Here is an 18,811-nt window from a genome sequence, read left to right as displayed (position 1 = left end):
CGAGACACCTCATCTCTGGTGTGAATGTAAGAGTTCACACTTAACATAGGATAAAGTGATGCAGGATTTATTACATTGTGTCAGCTGAAGGCAGTCACAAGCTAAGATCTGGCTTCTGCCTCATATCCACAGATCACAGAACATAGAAACAATCACCATTACAGCTGTTCTTTTGGAGCTGGAATTTAATGAATGCCAACCATCTGGACAACCAAGAGGGCTCCCATGTGGCTTCAGTATCTTCTTGGTGTGCACAATCTTCCAGGTTGGCAGTCTTCTAACTATTTGTGGGGACAGAAACTGTTAGCAGCAGAGCCAATTATTTGCTCAACAAGCAGGCCTTGAATGCCTACAGAAAAGAATTCAAAGGCCACGTGAGAATCATCTTCCAGCCCCTAGGGGCTTAGATTGTAATTGGAAAAATATGGCCAATGGAAAATAGGAAAAGGTAAAGCTGAAACATAAAGGATTAAAGCAATTTCTCAGGGCTCTAATAAAGGTCAAATAAGGACTTTGCCGTATGAGAGTGGAGCTTTTTCAGAGTAGGGAATGAGCTAATGGATGACCAATTCCTCAGGATCTTCATCCACCAAATTATATGGTCTTCCTTCTTTTCCTAGCTCTTCATTCACAATTGCCACTTGCAGCATTGTTCATGATATTTGTGTATGTCAATACCTACTGGAGGTTAGTGTCAAGTTTGAAACAATCCCTCAAGGGACACTTTAAAAATTGGAGGTATGTGTTTATGTCTAGAATTAGAATGATAGGACTTAACTCATTGGAGAGTATGACAAGATTAGTGTGGTAAATCTATTAAGTGGAGGTCTCATCTGGTTGCATATTAAAGAACTCATACCTAAGAAAAACTGCATAATGTGATCGATGGTGGGAAGTCTTTCACCTGGTGCTCCCACCTGTTGACATTACATAATTTGTACTACAGAGAGGCTCCATGAATGCCATGAATGTGGGAGGCTTTCTGCTGGAGTTCTCAACTAATTAGGCATCAGAAAACTCATACTGAAGAAAAACTGTTCTGTTGCAATCAATGTGGGAAGTCTTTCAGTCATTTCCTTTATTTCCTTTATTTTAATGTCTATCAAATAATGGAGAGAAGTCTTTTTTTTCTATACCTTTTCTGTTCCTTCTTTTTATTTATTTATTTATTTATTATTAGTTGGAGGCTAATTACTTCACAATATTGTAGTGGTTTTTGTCATACATTGACATGAATCAGCCTGGAGAGAAGTCTTAATGAGTACAGTTAATATAAGAAATCTTTCCTTCAGAGCTCTGATATAATTTCACATCAAAGAACTCACACTGAAGAGAAGCCTTTCTCTTCAATGTGAAAGTGTAATCAGTTGGGAAATGCTTCAGTTGGAGTTCTCACTTTGAAATGTCACTTCAGAGAACTCACATTGGAGAAAAACTTCATAAATGTCATGGGAAAAGTATTTCCAATGGAACTCTCACCTTATTGGACATCAAAGAATCCATATTGGAGAGAATCTCTGTAAATGTAACCAATGTGGGAAATCTTTAGATGGAGATTTTTATCTTATTGTGAATCAGAAAATTCATATATGGGTGGAAAAACCACATGAATGTAATGTGAAAAAGCCTTCAGCAGACCATCTGACTTATGGAACACCAAAGAATTCATAGTGAAAAAAACTTTATGCATACAGTCAGTGAAGAAATGCTTTCACGTGGTGCTCTTCCCTTGTTGCATATCAGAGAACTCATCCTTGAAGAAAACTATTAACAGTTTTTAGTGTAATGACATATGGTCAATCTCTGCACCTCTGCTTTTGTAGGACTCCTTAAAAGACAATCCTACTAAAGGTGATCAACTAGACAGTGTTCTTAATAGCACTGAGGCCTAGATTTGAGAAGGAACAAGGACAATAAAATAGGCACTGATGTGGGGAAATGTTTCCTCAGATGATTAAAGATTCAAACAGTTGATGAAAATGTAGTATCAGTGTTTTTTACTTATAGTATCAATGTTCTTTTTTACTTAGATATTTTACCATTTGGGGATATCTAATCTGTTTTATGTGGATTCTGTAGTTTCTAATGTTTATGCAGATTCTGTAATTATATGAAGTGAAAAATACATTATGTACATGATCATGCTGTCATGTTTTTTTTTATAAAAGCTGAACATTTTTTAATATTTCTGTCATTTCACAAAACATCTTTTGTTGACATTCTACAAATTATGCCATCCAATAATGTTCCAATACTTTCTTCTTGTGAAGATAGTTTATATACCTTTTTTCCTTCTGTAATATTTGTTATTTCAGGGAGATTTTTCAGAGGAACCTGATGACCTTCTACCTGAGATATTAGGTATTCTTGATTTTTTTACCCTCTTCAATATAAGCAATCAAAACTCAAGTATCATTTGCTGAGATACCAAATTTTTTCAAGGCCTCTGAAATATTGTTATTTGGGGGAAGATTGAAAATAACTTCAGTAGATAGAGTTCTTGTCTTCATTTTCCCCAGTTTGTAGAGGTGAACTGCTTTGTTTGCGACCACAGTTGTCTGAAATGGATCAACAATCACTGTAGGGTTTATTAATGAACCATCAATGTCACCTTCCATGGCCTTTTTTCTCAAGCCCGCAGCATTTTTTACATCTTTAAATAACAGAAGTGTCACCCTGTATTCAGGAAATAGGTCCAGCTGATGTGTTAACTGCCTTTCATAGATAAGCAGGATTCTGTCGCGTCCTCGTCCGTCTCGTAAGCTATCTGTCATAATGTTTAAAAAAAAGTTTGCACATGGACGAGAATAAAAGTGGAATGGGTAAATAGTTTATTGGTCCCATTTAAAAATATTTAAATGCTCCTATGATACTTAACAAATTTTGAAAAATCAGAACAAAAACAGAATCGTGTGGACTATCTCCTTCTTTGTCTGAGGATATCAGGAAGAAGCAGGATAAAGAACTGAGAGGCTAAGTGTACCTGGCTTCTGGGAAGTAAAAAGTGTGTGACAGCCACACCTATCATTCTTAGGTTCCAGGGATTTACCATTAAGAGTACCCAGTAGTTCCTCTGGAGGGGACTTGAAATCCATTGAAGAATCTCATCACAGAAGTGAAAGTTCCAGATAAGAGACCAGACAAGAAATTCAGGCAAGGCTTTATTGGGATTTGTGCTGCAGCTCAGGCGAGGGAAAACAATTAACAGCTTCCTTTGCTGGCTTCCTGCGGAGGAGACAGCTGTGGCGAGAGCAGGGGTGTATCCAGGAGTCGGGCTGGAGGGGTCACTTAGGTGGTCTGCCCACCCCCTGGGTGGTGCTCTGTACAGGGTGCATGCCAATACCCTGCTTCTGCTCAGTTTTTGGTCTTTTTGTACCTCATCATTGATACTGTGCCCCAACTGTGTAGGCACACAGCTAGTTTTAGTCCCTTTTAGCTTCTTAGTTTTTTGTTGCTGGAGGAGACCACTTGTCCAGGTGCAGGCACTGCAGCAAAGGATCCCAGGGTTCAGGTCCCAGCCTGTCTCAGGAGGGAACAGCTTCAACCCTTGCCCATCTCCTGAGTGTATCTCACCTGAGTGTCTGACATGAAACAAGCTTGGGATCCATTCCACGAGCTGGCTATGGTTTTCCTGGTGGTCAGTGTTCGCTGTTTTCACTTAATGAAAGAAAATCTGTGTTTTAGGGAGGAGCAAGAAAAAGTTAAACCGAAAATTGTTCGCACCTCCTCTCCCTCCCGAACGTGCAGTGTGCATCTGTACTAGACATTAACCAGAGCTCTCAGAGACGGGAGCGTTTGCTCGACCATGCTTCTGACACCAGCAAGGTAACTTCTTAAAGAGAATGGCATTTGTCCCCACCTCTGCAGTGGGTCCAAAAGCTCCTTCCCTATTGGATCCTACTGTTTGCTGAAATCAAGCCCTCAGGAACAAGAAGCCCTCTGCCAGGTTCACTTGGCACTACTCCAAGGTGCATCTTAGGTGTTAAGTTGGCATGAGGTGCCCACTTTCAAACTGTTTAAATAGGACACCTAGCAAAGAAGTTATTTCCAGGAGCACAAGAGTAGAGGCTTCTTTCACTGCTGCTGTTTCCAGGAATACAGGGCTAGGTCTCAGCATGGGCATTCTCACAGGCAGCCCCACATCTTAACAGAAGTGTAAGGGCCACATTGGTGATGAGACAGAATTAGAGATTGTACTTAGAGGTTAATTAACATTTACTCACACAAGATGCAGCAATAGGTGGCTGACAAGTCTCCTTACCTCTGAGAGGTGATCCTCTGATAAAGCAGGTTATCAAGTGGCAGAGAATATCCCTGCTGCCTTTTCAGTGGGAACAGCCAAAGGCAGGAGTTCCTTTCATGACACCAAGAGAAAGAAAAGCTAAAACCTGACAAAATGGGAAAGAGATGAGAGCAGTGTTCTGCATGGGAGGGGCACCCCCTGGAGTTGCATGAGGCGCTGCCCAACAGAGCAATGATTGTTCCTGGAATTACGAGCACACCCAAGCCTGCAAGGTCCGGTTGGTAGGAGAGCTGTTCAGCAGTGTTCCATCTGTTCCTGGGTGGGGTGCTGGGTTTCTGCCTACAAGCTCCACTCATCCATGTGAGGCAGAGTGGTTCCTGCCAACACTCAGCTTTTACACCCCAACTTTGAGGGCTCCCCTGGCAACAAGAAAATTGATCTTCCAGAGGAGAGGAGACATGGCCAAGACCAAACCAGGAGTGGAGGGAATCTCGGGTTTCCAAGTCAGTCTGATCTAGAACTGGCATATATTTGGGGGCGGGGAGGGGGGGAAGCTCTGCAGCAAGATGACCTGGGTTCAAAATCTTGGGCTTTGCTTCTTATCAGCTTTGCCACTCAAGTTAATTACTTAACCTCTTTGTGCCTCGGTTTTCCTATCTGTTCCAAGTGGAAGTTAATATAGGGTTGCTAAGAGGAGTACTGAATCAATACACGTGTGCTTTACCAGGCTGGTAGTCAGCAAACTCTTAAGCTATTACTATTCTTATTACTATTATTACTAGCTCCTCTTTCAACACCTGTCAGTTTATAAGGGCTAAATAATAAACAAGAGAGAAAAGCCAGAAACACCCTGAAGATGAAAGGTAATGTGGGAGTGCCAACTCTACTAGCTAGTAAACCATATTATGAAGCATCTATAATCTTAAAGTTGTGGTACTGGCATGTGAGTAGACAGACCAATTCAACAGAAAAGAAAATTCAGAAATAGCTGCAGCAGCCCGGTCCCTGGTGGAATGCCTAAGTCAAAGGAACTTGTTTCTTCAAGCTCTTCTGGTAGCGATTCTGACAGTGAAGTTGACAAAAAGCTAAAGAGGAAAAAGCAAGTTGCTCCAGAAAAACCAGTAAAGAAGCAAAAAACTGGTGAAACTTCCAGAGCACTGTCATCCTCCAAGCAGAGCAGCAGCAGCAGAGATGGTAACATGTTTCAGATTGGGAAAATGAGGTATGTTAGTGTTCCGGACTTTAAAGGGAAAGTCTTAATTGATATTAGAGAATATTGGATGGATCCAGAAGGTGAAATGAAACCAGGAAGAAAAGGTATATCTTTAAATCCCGAACAATGGAGCCAGCTGAAGGAACAGATTTCTGACATTGATGATGCAGTAAGAAAACTGTAAAATCAGAGCCATATAAAACCTGTACCGTTCTAGTTGTTTTAATCTGTCTTTTTACATTGGCTTTTGTTTTCTAAACATTGTTTTCCAAGCTGTTGTATTTTTGGATTGCAGAACAATTTGTAAGATGAATACTTTTTTTAAATGTGCATTATTAAAAATGTCCTGAGTGAAGCTAATTGTCAGTTTTATTAAGGAGGATTGCTTTTGTGTCCACCACCTAGTGTAAAATAAAATCAAGTAATACAATCTTAAAAAAAGAAAGAAAGAAAACTAAGAAATAGATTCAATTGCATGTGTTAAGTGATAAAAGGGGCACCTCAATGAGGAAAAAGTAGACTTTAGCTAAACTACTTAGTATACCATATACAGGTATACTTAGTATACCTGCAAAAGAGAAAATGAAATCCATTCCTCACACTTCATACTAGGATGAATTCTGAGTGGATTAAAGATTTAAATGTAAAATATGACATACAAGCACTAGGAGAAACATGGGTGAATTTCCCCAAAACTTGAGAATATTTACTACCCATGAATCAAAATCCAAAAGCAGTAAAGGAAAATACTGATAAATTTGATAGTGTAAAAATAAATGTTTCTATTTATTGGGGAAGAAAACCAATTGTTGTTGGGTAAGAAAAACCCCACAACACTGTTAACATGAACAGATTACAAACTGTCAAAAATTGCAATTTGCAAAGTTATTATTATCAGTAAGGAACTTTCAAAGCTAAAGTAAAAGATCAACAAGCCTACTGAAAATGGCTACAATATGAACAGTTCACAAAACAAAAAAATGCTTCTTAAATATATTAAAAATGCTCATAACTAGAGAAATTCTCATTTATTAGAGGAATGCAAATTAGAACTATTTTGAAATAACACTTTTTACCTATCAGATTGGTATAGATTAAAAACTATGATGCCATAACCAGCTGATGAGACTGTGAGGAACAGGCCCTACCAAACACTGTTCAGTTCAGTTCAGCTGTTCAGTTGTGTCCGACTCTGCGACCTCATGGACTGCAGTATGCTGGGCTTCCCTGTCCATCACCAACTCCCAGAGCTTACTCAAACTCATGTCCATTGAGTCGGTGATGTCATCCAACCATCTCATCCTCTGTCGCCCCCTTCTCCTCCCGCTTTCAATCTTTCCTGGCATCAGGGTCTTTTCCAATGAGTCAGTTCTTTGAATCAGGTGGCCAAAGTATTGGAGTTTCAGCTTCAGCATCAGTCCTTCCAATGAATATCCAAACTGATTTCCTTTAGGATGGACTGGTTGGATCTCCTTGTAGTCCAAGGGACTCTCAAGAGTCTTCTCCAACACCACAGTTCAAAAGCATCAATTCTTCTGCACTCAGCTTTCTTTATAGTCCAACTCTCACATCCATACATGACTACTGGAAAAACCAAAGCTTTGACTAGATGGACGTTTGTTGGCAAAGTAATATCTCTGCTTTTTAATCTGCTGTCTAGGTTGGTCATAACTTTTCTCCCAAGGAGCAAGTGCCTTTTAATTTCACGGCTGCAGTCACCATCTGCAGTGATTTGGTGGGATGCAAACAGGTGTAACCCCAAAGGACAAGAATTAGGCAAAATTAAAAACACACTTACCTTTGACCCAATATCCCACTTCTAGAGATCTATTCCAAATTTACACTGGCAAAAATGCAAAATGATGTAGGCACAGGAATATCCACTGCAGCACTGTCTGTGAAACACTCAGTAGAGCTCGTATGTCATCAGTAGCGGGCTGGTGGAAGGAACTGCAGTCCTGACACAGTGATGCTCTGAGAACAGTCTCCCACCAAACGGTTAGGTGGAAAACAATGAAGTGTGCCAACACTGTGCATAGTAGTGAAGCTTCTACCCAAGGAAGAGTGTGGGATACACTTACAGAATGCATTGCTTATACTTTTTAAACGGAAGGATAATCCAAAACTTATAATTACCAATGGGAGAGGACAGGGATGTAGGGATGAGCAGCCAAAGAGGCTAGACTTCTCTTAGTACACTTTTGTGTCTGTAGTTTTCATGTTGGAACCATGAAAATACTTTGCATAATTATAAATTAAGTTTTAAGTGATGTCTAAATACTGAAAGTATTCAGTGAAGAGCTTATCACAGATAACCTCTTTCATTAAGAGCCAGAGTGGTTCCCGCCAGAAGGCCGGCCTTGGAAGGTTTTCTGTGGTCTCTCCCACCTTGAAGAGCCAGGGCGGGATAGCAGGTCTGCGGTCTCAGTCCCACAAAGCAGTGAGGCTGAATATGCACACAATGGTCAGACCACAGAAACAAAACTCTCTGACCCACCATCTCTGTAGCAACAGGTCCAAAACAAGTCAGGACTTGCTCACTAACTCCCAGCTTCCCTATTTTCTGCCCCTGTCCCACTCAAGACCAACTGGAGAAAGCCAAACAAGCTTCCCTAAGCAACCACACAGGATGACGCACTGCTAGTTAGCCGGCCTCCAACTTTCATACTCCACACTCAGAACACACCCCAGGCCCTACCCTCTCCTTGGCCGGCCTTTGAGCCTTTCCAAACACCCGCTGTAGCAGACTCCTCTGCTCTAGCGAGCTCTGCGAAAACGTCTTCCGTGCTCCTCAGCAAGTGGTCTCCCTCAACTTCCAGGCCCAGACGCCAAAGGCCACAATGCCGCCGCCGCGAGAAGTAACGTCTGCTGCGGCAACTGGAGAAACTGCCACCAGAGCGAGAAAAACAACCACCGGCGCACGACTTTCTGGGACTTGTAGTTCCTCGCGCCGAGCGGGCGCACTTCCGCCACCTACCGGAAGTGCCGCCAATACTCGCGGGCGCAGGTGAACCTGGCCCGGGAACCCGCGCGGAGGCTCCCTTGTGCCCCAGAGGCCTCTCGAGCCCAGTGCGTGGACACAGTTCTTCCACTGGTACGTGGGTTTCGTACTCAGCTTGAACAGAAAGTATACGTTGTCCTGCTGGACAGAGAATTACGAGCAGTCTTGGCAGAGCAAAAGGCACTGCCAAACTCCGGACCTGGGTGTTGGGGCCCGTGTTGGTTGTGTTTGGTGATGCTGCCCCAGCCGGGAAGATCGGTGTGAGAAGGGGCTGGAGCGGTAAACATGACTGGAGGTGTGGAGAGCGGGCCACACCCGGAGAATTGCCGGGTGCGCGAGGGCTGGGGTTTGGGTTTCAGAGCCTCAGTAAATAGTAGCATCCGGCGGTGGATGGCTCAGTGGAGGGGCAGTGCCGAGTCAGTAGAAAGTGTGAGGAGGGCTCTTGAGTTTCCGGTTCTAGTGAGGAGCCAAGATGAAGGCCGCAGTGCAAAGTTTGAAGGAACCCTGGACGCTATCAGCTGTTTTCAGTCTGTGGACGAAGAAATTAATCAGTAATTGCTCTAAGAAGGAAATGGGACATTTTATTCAAGCCTGAGGATTATAACTCAGGAAGTAGCTTTTCAGAAAGCTCAGAGGATTTTTCCACCCTACAGGTCAAAGCGCAGTTACATACTTTTTGAGACAAAGGGCCATGTGTCAGATGAGGAACTGACAGTTGATATAATCCAGCCCTGCAGTACAAAGCAAGTAGCGGGTCATTGTGACTCCTTAGAAAGAAGGAAGTTTGTCCCCTAAGCAGATATGGTTAATGTGGATGCACCGTGCACACTAAATGGGAGGGAGGAGGCCCAGATGAGCAACGAAAAAGTTTATGTTTAATTTTTTTGTCTTGTTTTTGTCTTGCCATGAAATACAATTTTTATTTCATCAAGTCTTTAGAGGCATGGCTGGATATGGAGGAGAGAATGGCAATGGGAGGGACCCTGGGAGGGAGGTCTGGGCTGGACATAAGGCCTGGCGCAGTACTTGAAACCCCACCCCCTCACAGGCAGGGATAAAAGGAACTAGAAAGAGGAGAAAGAGAGGCCTCTAGAAAGCGGTCCAGCATGAGGGAAAGAAGTTTTATGTCCGGTGTAACCAGTAGAATTAAGTCTGCTGGGGCCCCTGCTGTGTGTCAGCACAAGTTTTAAACTCTGTAAATGCAGCTCTTGTAATCATCACAGCAGCACCACAAAGCAGGCCTGCTCTCCCAGATTTCTGCAGATGAGGCCCCGAGAGGCTGGGGAGGCCTGTTCAGGGTCCTCCAGAGGCAACTGGTGGAGGTATGACTTTGAAAGCAGGCAGTCTGGCTGTGGAGGGAAGGCGTTCCCAGCCCTCGCCCTGGGATGTCTCCAACAAGGAAGGAGAGGACCAGAGGGTGAAAATGAACACCCGTAGTAGGAGATTGCCCATGGATGGACAGGAATGGCAGAACAAGATAGCTTCACATAGAGCCTTGAGCGGTCTTCTTAGGTGTGGTGTACGTGTGTGTGTTTGTGTGTGCACACCTGCAGGCGCGCAGCATGGTTGTGCTTTTGGTACAGAGTGAGAGAGAGTCAGACATGGGGGAGGGTTTGGGATAATATCTGGAGGATTTCTGCCTGGCTGTCTCAGTGGGACTGTCACGTGACTACAGCCAGGACACTAGATGAGCAGAGTTTGGGAAGCAATGGCAGCATTAAGGGAAGCAGGGGATAATAGGTATGACTTCTGGCTAGTTGGGCAGCATCCCAGCAGGTCCAGCAGTTGGGTACCCCCTCACAGAGTGCCCTTAGTTGTCCTCCTGGGGATTTTCATATGCTCCTTGTCCCCTTCCCCCACCTCCATTTTTAGAAACCGGCTGATGATTCACTGAGATTTTTTTTTTTAATTGTACAATCAATTGTTTTGACACTACCTCCATTTGTCTCTATTTAGTATCTTGAGATGACAGGAAAAACTGGCTCCTCCTTTATTTGAGTGTTGAGGTGCTGCTGTGTGTCTTTGGGTTCATGGTTCAGACACCCCAGCACATGCCTCAAGATATTTACCTTGAGCCTGTGACAGCCCAGGCCCAGAGCTAGGCAGACTGGCCCTCTTCAGTGAGAGAGCTCAGCCACCTTGGCTGACCTCAGAGCCTTGAACAGGAAGACCACGTGGTCAGAGCCCTGCCCTTCGCTCCCCAGGGGATAGTCCTCAGCCGACACTGGTTGCTCTCGCCTTTGGTTATGGGGGTGGACTTGGGAGTGTGGAGGCACTGAGGTAGAGACTAAATCCCTAATTGTTCCCCCAACCCCAGCCCTGCTTTCTGAGGACCTCTGCCTTCTTCACAACAGCATCTCCAGGTATGTGGAGGAAATGGAAGCATATTTTCAGCAGATCCCATCCTAGGTGAGTTGAAGACCTTTACTCTCATTGCCTTAGTCTCCGTGGCTGTAGAATGCATCCAGGAATAACACCCACCTCCTCAGGTCAGTGCACATCAGAGTTCTTGTAATGCTGCCCTGTGCCTTGGGGTGAAGTGCACGGGCTCCCACATGAATGAGCTAGGCATTCCCCAAACCTGGGGCTCTGGGCCAAGTCTCTTCAGACTTCTTCATGGTGTTTGCTCAGTGGACCCTTGAGGGCGAATAGAGCTGAGCCTCCAGAAACAAGCAGCCACTCTGACCCATTGACCCTCACCGAGACCACTCAGGAGGGCAGCTGAGAGTGTGCCCGTAAAGCACCAAAGTCACCCTTAGGTGGCTCACATGTGGATTCACGAGGAAGCAATTGAGCTCATGGCATTAGCTTCCTAGAAACACACCACAGCCCTGATTTGTGTCATGGCTGCGCTGACCCCTGATTTAGAGCATCCTCTTTGCCTGGTTTCCAATCTGATATTGTACAGAGCTGGGGGTGAAGATGTCCCAAGAGGGGTCCCCGTTGTTCCCAAAGCAGAAAATTGAGATCAGCGATGCAACTAGCAGTAGATTAGATACCCAGAGAAAAATGAAAACACCTTGGACCTGGGTCCGAGTCTGATCTGAGCGAGGAGTTCTCCCTCTCCTGTGCTGTCCTATCCCCAACTTCCTCGTCAAGAAAGCAGGGCTCCGTGGTAACACCAGTGATGTTTCAGCCAACTGTGAGCTTCAGGGACATGACTGTGACCTTCACATGGGAGGAGTGGGGACATTTGGACCTGGCCCAGAGGATGGTGTACCGTGAGGTGGCTCTTGAGACCTGTAGTCACCTGGTCTCCCTGGTTAAGGCAGTCACTGCCCATCGCGGGACCCAGGGCGCGGCTCATTTCAGGCGTGCCTGGACTGGCTCAGAAGGTGCTGGAAGTGAGTCCCTTTGAGATGCAGGTCTGGGTATTGCTGCTTATCCCTCCTCCAGGGCAAGTCTGTGGCTTGTGGTTCAGGGTGTGGGGAGTCTACTCAGGAGGATGGGGGCCCCTCCTAGTCCATCCACCTCTGACCCCAGGGGTGAGAGCTGGACCTATCTCCCAGCAGAAGACCAAGCCCTCTGTTTTTCCTCCGTTGACCAGGACTTTTGCTCTTGAAACTAAATGTGATCTCCCAGCTGGAGCAAGGGGAGGACCACTGGAGAGTGGAGCAGGGACCTCCCCAAGGTGAGAACAAGCCAGTGGCTCAACAGTTCAAGTCCAGGGAGCAGAGAGGCCGCTTGCAGGGAGTTTGCTCAGGTGTTCTCTGCTGCCACCTCATGTCCAACATGGTAGCCACGTTCTCATCCTTGTCAGACTGTCTCTGCCCAGCCCACCCACAGAGCACACTCGTTGCTGGTGTCAACATGTGTCTCACACGTGAGTTCACTTCTGTCCGCGTCTCCCTTTGGTCTTGACTCCTCTGCTACCGTGTCTCATTCCCAGATCCTCATGCCTCCTGTTTTCCTCCAACCCCTCATCGTAACTTCCATCCAGGGTGGCAGCTCCTCAGGCCTCCCCTTCCTGCTGGTCTTTGTTCTGCCATTTGGATGCCCACCCGTGTTCCATGTTGGACCGTGTCCATGTTCCAATGTTGGACATTTTCATGACTTTGAAATGATCCCAAGGTGTGGCAAGAATCCATGCCTTCCAGAAGGATTCCTACTAAATCACCATTCCTGGACCTGCTTTCCCACCTCCCCTCATCCCATAGGCCCACCACCTACCCTGCTTGTCAGCCTAATTGGAATTTTTTTTTCCTCTTAGAGCTATATGGAAATATTAAAACAATTCTCATACCATACAGTTCATCTGTATAAAGCTTGCAAAGTTTCTTAATATAGTTGCAGCTTGTGTATTTATCACCACCAGTCTATTTTAGAACATGGTCATCTCCCCGACTAATTGGGCTGCTTCTGATTTTTTTTAACTGATTTTGTTTTAACTGATAAACTTTATTTTTTAGAGCCAGTTTCATCCTTACAGAAAGTTCAGAGTTTCTTTATGCCAACCCTCCCCATGCAGTTTCCCCTATTATTAATATCTTGCATTCAGTGGTACATTTGTTACAATTGATGAACTTACATCAATTAATTATTTCCATCAGAGGTCAGTAGTTTACATTAGGTGCACTCTGGTGTTGTACATTTTGTGGGTTTGGACAAATATGTGATGTTACATATCTACTGGTGTAGTGTACAGAGTAGTTCCACTGCCCTAAGAATCCTCTGTGCTTCACGTGTTCGTCCCTCCCTCCACCCTAACTCCTGGAAACCACTGATTAATTTACTGTCTCTATAAGTTTACTTTTCTAGAATGTCCTATGGTTGAAATCATGCAGTACACGGTCCTTTCTGAGAGGCTGCTTTCACTTAACAGTAAGCAGCATATATGTCCATCACAGCACCTTCTGCCAGCCTAGAGGTGTTTGATTTATCCCATGTGTTCCTGCTCCTTCTTACCCTGTAACTGTCATGTCTGCAGCCTCTCTTGTTTCTTACTTGGAAGTCTTACCTACTTTTACTTACCCTTGGCACTCAAATGACATCGTTCTGAATTCAGTTTACTAGCAGTATCTTTTCTTCTCTTCTACCCTAGACATTACTTTCTGGCTGACCCACACAGTTTGTGTTCCTTATTTCAAGATTCTGATGCAGATGCTGCTGTAGAATTTTAGCCTCCTCTGCCCATTTTTTCAACAGCCAGGCATATCTTAGACATAGCTTAGCCATGCAAAGATTCCTTTTCTCCCCTTCATCCCCAGATACTCTTTTACTCCCCTTCATGAGGCTGTTGTTTCATTTGAAAATTTCTTCTCATCAGAGATGCCAAGGCAGAACCCTAAAGGAACACAGCAGGGTCTTGGGAAGGAGGACAGTGTTGGTTGTGGGAGTATTGGGCAGAGATTAGGGCTTTCCCCAAGAGGGAAGGAAGGTCTGTGTTTGGCACAAGGAAAACATCCTCCTGGAAGTCATACTTTGCCAGATGGAGGATGCTTGTCTCCTTGACAGGCATGGGACAAAGGGATGGGAACCTGGACAGAGGCCTTAATATTATTGGATGTGGGTGGCTACCCACTTAAAAAGGGCAATTGTGTGGGCAGAGTGATAAGTGAAAGGGGAATCTTGGAGGACTCACTTGAGTGTCCTGAGCTGGGAGCCCATCACACTCTTTGTTAGAGGCCTACTACCGATGGCTCAGCAGTAAAGAATCTACCTGCAATGCAGGAAACTCCAATTTGATCCCTGGGTTGGGAAGATCCCCTGGAGGAGGATCCCCTCCAGTGTTCTTGCCTAGAAAATACCGTGGACAGAACAGCCTGACGGGCTGCAATCCATGGGGTCTCAAAGAGTCAGGCCTGACTGAGCAGCTGAGCACGGTATCTTCAACAGACGAAGGAACCCCTCTCGTGACAGTGACGAGGGTGGTGACATCAGCAGAACCATGTACAGCATGGTCCCCTATGCACCAAACACCGCAGGAGGCTCACAAGCGGATTCACTTTGGCCTCAAAGTAACCCTTGCTAGCTTAGCATTCTTATTCCTGGCTTAGCACCAAGAAAATGGAACCTCAGAAGTTGTCAGTTGGTGGAGTCCACTGGCCAAGCACACTGCTTCAAGGACCCCGGTAATTTTCTGGGGAGTCTGTGGCATTAATTCTGGCATGGTTAAAGAGACCCTTTTTTTTCTCTCTCCGTGGGCAGCCTGAAACAATGGTAGAAATGGTCCATTAAGAATATTAAATCATCGTTGGTATTTGGGGTCTCATTTTAATATTCACCACCAGGAAATAGACTGAGTGTAAGTCATAAGGTTGAGGCACATGTTAGGATCTTGTTTCCTGACTTCTCTAACAGACTACCAGCTGGGTAACTTAAAACAACACAGATTGATCTTCCCACAGCTCTGGAGGCTATAAGTCACAATCAGCATCATTGGGCTGAAATCAGTGCACACAGGCCATTGTCCCTCTGGAGGCTTCATTAGAAAAGCTGTTCCTTTTTTTCTTCCAGGTTCTAGTGGCTGGAGGGATTCCTTGGTCAGTGGCCACATCACTTCAATCTTTCAGGCCAGCACCTTTAAGTCTCTGCTCTGTGTTCAGATTGTCTTCTTTGTGTGTATCAAGTCTCATTCTGCCTCCCTCTTATAAGGACAGTTGTGATAACATTTGGGGCCCACCCAGATAATCCCTGGGCATCCCTGGTGGCTCAGATTGTAAAGAATCTGCTTGCAGTGCAGGAGACCTGCGTTCAGTCCCTGGCTTGGGAAGATCCCAGGGGGAAGGGAATGGCTACCCACTCCAGTATTCTTGTCTGGAGAATCCATAGACAGAGGAGCCTGGCGGGCCACAGTCCATGGGGTCACAAAGAGTCAGACACGACTAAGGGACTCACGCACACACTGATTTCCTATTTACTGAGCCATCCCTCCATTTCACATCTTGCATGAAATTACAGTTCATGGATTAGAAACAGACCCAGAGATATATCTCTCATACTTGATGATCTGTTTTATCCCACGCTCCCCTTCTAATGCTTCTCCAGTAATTCAGGCCATTTGGATTTCTTTCAGACTGAAAGACTAGAAAGAGTCAGTGTCTGAAGAGGATATTGCTGTGGAAGGGCCATCTTATCACGTGGAAATGAAACTCCACGTTCAGGAGGAGGGCCCCAGGTTGGTGTCATTAGGAGAAATGCACCTTTGGCAGGACCAGCTGGGGAAGAACCAGTAGGACTCTGAATCAAACAGTACTCACCTCAGAGAGACGTTTTGCTCAAGGTGAGAGTTGTTAGCCTGAGCTTAGGAAAATTATCTGAGTTTAAGCCTTCTACCTCTGACATTACCTACAAGAACTCACAGGGTAAAAAGTTGAAACAGAACTCAGTTTTCATTAATCATTAGAAAGACTGGGCTGATCTGAAGCCCTGTGAAGATCATCAAAGTGCTGGAGCCTTCTGGCAGATTATTTATTTGAATAAACTTGCAGATTTTGAAACAGGAAATAAAAAGCCTTATGATTATACTGTCAGTAGTGACTGTTTCAACTATGGTACTGCCTTTTGTTTTCTTAATAGAATTTTTTCAGCAGAGAACAGCAAAGATGGTAAGAACTATGGAAACATTAATCATAGCATGTCTCTTAATGAACACAGCCCATGCATTTGGAGAGTCAGTTCGAATGTGATGGATTCCTTGTACAGACTGAAATAAGTCATCCTGGAGAGGCACTCCTCAGATATGAGGAGGACTGTGATGCCTCCCACATGGCCTCATCTTTTACTTACTGTGACATCATTTAGACTGGAAAGAAGCCATATGAATGTAATCCGTGTGCAAGATCTTTCAGCTGTCGCTCTAAGCTTGTACACCAGAGAACACACTGGAGAAAAGCCCTATGAATGTGCTCGATGTGGAAGGTCTTTCAGCCAGAGCTATGACCTTGTTGTACACCAGAAAACTCACATGGGAGAAAAACCCAACAAATGTAATCAGTGTGGGAAATCCTTCACCCAGAGTTCCAAACTCGTTAGGCATCAATGAACTCACACTGGAGAAAAACCATATAAATGTCATGTGGAAATGTGGAAAATCTTTCAGGTGGAACTCTAACCTTATTGTATATCAAATAATTCACACTGCCTTAAAACTTAGGAGTACACTCATTGTGGAAAGTCCTTCAGTCAGAGCTCTGACTTTGTCACATGTAAAAGGACTTACAATGGAGAGAAATCCTATGACTATAACCCTATGAATATGAGTATAGTGTGGTAAATCCTTCATTTGAAGCACTCAACTTATTAGGCATCTGTGAATTCACACTGGAGAGAAGCCATATAAATGCAATCAGTGTGATAAAGCCTACACTGGAATCTCTCACCTTACTGAGCATCAGAGAACTCATACTGGAGAGAAACCATTTGAATATCATCCATGTGAGAGAGGCTTCACTGGGAGCTCTCGCTTTATTTCACATTAGAGAGTTCATTCTGGAGAGAAACCATATGAGTGTAACGACAGTGGGAAGGCTTTTCGGCAGTGAACTCAGCTTGTGCATCAGCAAACACGTGCTGGAGAGAAACCTTATGAATGCAGTCACTGTGGAAAAGCTCTCAGCCAAAGGGCTCCACTCTGTGCATCAGAGAATGCACATTGGAGAGAAGCCCTGTCAGTGTAACGTGTGTTAAAACCTTTAGTCAGAGGTCACACCTTATTGAACATCAGAGAACACATACTGGAGAAAAGCCCTATGAGTGCATTGACTGTGGGAAGACCTTCAATGATCGATCAACCCTTACAAAACACGAGAGAACACGCACTGGGGAAAAACCCTCTGAATGTAAACATTGTGAAAAGGCCTTCAGCCAGCGGTGTCAACTTACTAGGCATCAGAGAAACCATACTGGAGAGATCCTATGAATGTAATATGTGTGGGAAAGCTTTCAGTTATAATACATCCTTTATTCAACATGAGAAGACTCATAGGGAAGAAACCCTGTGAATAGTCAAGATGAAAACCCTCACTGCCAGACTTCCTTTACTAGACAAGATATGACTGTCACTGTAGTCTAATGACTGCAGGCATCAGAATTGTTTGGAGTGTATGTGTTGAAACTGCACATTACCAAGCTTACCCTCAGCTTACTAAATCAGAATCTCTAGCAGTAAAACTCAGGAGCCCACAGTTTTCAAAAGCAGCATGAAGGACTTGTTTGTACACTAAAATATATTTACTTCTGCAGTTAGGTGAGAAGCTATGAATATGACTACTGATAAAAAACATTGTCAGAGCTCTCAGCAGGAATTAGAAAACACAGACTGGAGCTGTACCCACCAGATAATCTTTTATAGTCCAAACAACCACCCAATCTCAGTCAGACATTGTCCCAGTAACACATTCCTGGAAATGATAGTGAACTGAAAAATATTCTTGACACAGAGCTCCAAACATTCCACCTAAGAAGAAACCATTACATGAGGAAGATGGTGTTAGAGATGAAATTTGGGGCCAGCCAAGTTCAGTGTAAACCAGCAATAAAAAACACAAATTGAAGGAATACTAAGGATGGGAAGTTTTATAAAATGGTTTTTATTGGAGTTAAAAGTAGACTCAGTTTTTTGGGCACTCCATTGTGCTCTAACTTTCTTGCTCAGTTAGGTTGACTAATCAGAAGTGAGTCCATAGCAATATGAAAAATGTCAAATGAAGTGAAAACAGGACCAAAAACAGTATGTATACAAAATGTTACAGCACATAAAAATTTGTACACAGATGGTTGATTAAGGTCAGTTCAGCAGCACATTAAAAAAAAAGTATGTGTGTGCTTAGTTGCGTCTGACTCTTTGCAACCCTGTGGATTGTAACCCATCAAGCTCCTCTGTCCATGGGATTTTCCAGGCAAGACTACTGGAGTGAGTTGCCATTTGCTTCTGCAGGGGCCTGACCTAGGGATCAAACCCATGGCTGCTACATTGGCAGGCAGATTTGTTTGTTTGTTTTTTATAACCACTGAGCCACCTGGGAAGCCCTCCATAAAAAAGGCTGAAATGTAAATCCATAATGGTGAAGCAAGTAGGAGAGGCTCTTAATTGCAGGTTTGAGTGAGGTGACAGCACCTGGGGGTGCGGAGTGGGAAAGTTTGAAGTCAGGAACTTGTAAAGAGGGGCTGCATCAGTAGAGGTCACAGCCGCCCTGGCAGAGTGTAGCAGGAAAGTAGGGTTCATTGAAGGACTGTCTGTGAAACTCCAGATTTTCTCCTCTTAAGTATCTGGCTGTGGGCCAGCAAAAAAAAAAAAAAAAAAAAATAGAGAATGAGTTATGTTCTGACAAAGGGGAAAAAAATTCTGAGGGACTAGGGAATCTGCTCTATTGTGCTTCAGAACAAGGGCTTCCTTATTTTGCCATTCCAAGGA

General features: G+C 44.4%; 1 protein-coding gene and 2 pseudogenes across 5 annotated transcripts in view; 2 read left to right on the top strand and 1 right to left on the bottom strand.

The window, feature by feature from the left end:
* Nucleotides 1-65: 65 nt before the first annotated feature.
* LOC110141192 (EKC/KEOPS complex subunit TPRKB pseudogene) lies at nucleotides 66-5,189 on the bottom strand (annotated as a pseudogene).
* A 42-nt stretch (nucleotides 5,190-5,231) lies between these two features.
* On the top strand, nucleotides 5,232-5,811 carry LOC110141231 (activated RNA polymerase II transcriptional coactivator p15 pseudogene; annotated as a pseudogene).
* Nucleotides 5,812-8,441: 2,630 nt separating this feature from the next.
* Nucleotides 8,442-18,811, top strand: part of ZNF8 (zinc finger protein 8) — a 34,828-nt gene continuing 24,458 nt past the window's right edge. For 2 of the 5 annotated variants that reach the window (XM_020899821.2, XM_070451615.1), the window contains exons 1-3: nucleotides 8,442-8,550; nucleotides 10,775-10,866; nucleotides 12,005-12,088. The gene's annotated coding sequence lies outside the window, so the exon portion shown is untranslated. Of the gene's footprint in view, nucleotides 8,551-10,774; nucleotides 10,947-12,004; nucleotides 12,089-18,811 lie in introns of those variants that run through there. The other 3 variants (XM_070451616.1, XM_070451617.1, XM_020899816.2) reach the window with 3 other exon arrangements.

The sequence above is a fragment of the Odocoileus virginianus genome, chromosome 20 (assembly GCF_023699985.2).
Source record: "Odocoileus virginianus isolate 20LAN1187 ecotype Illinois chromosome 20, Ovbor_1.2, whole genome shotgun sequence".
In the NCBI taxonomy this organism is placed as follows: Eukaryota; Metazoa; Chordata; class Mammalia; order Artiodactyla; family Cervidae; genus Odocoileus; species Odocoileus virginianus.
Note: the sequence above shows the minus strand (reverse complement) of the source record. Positions and strands in the feature narration are given on the sequence as shown.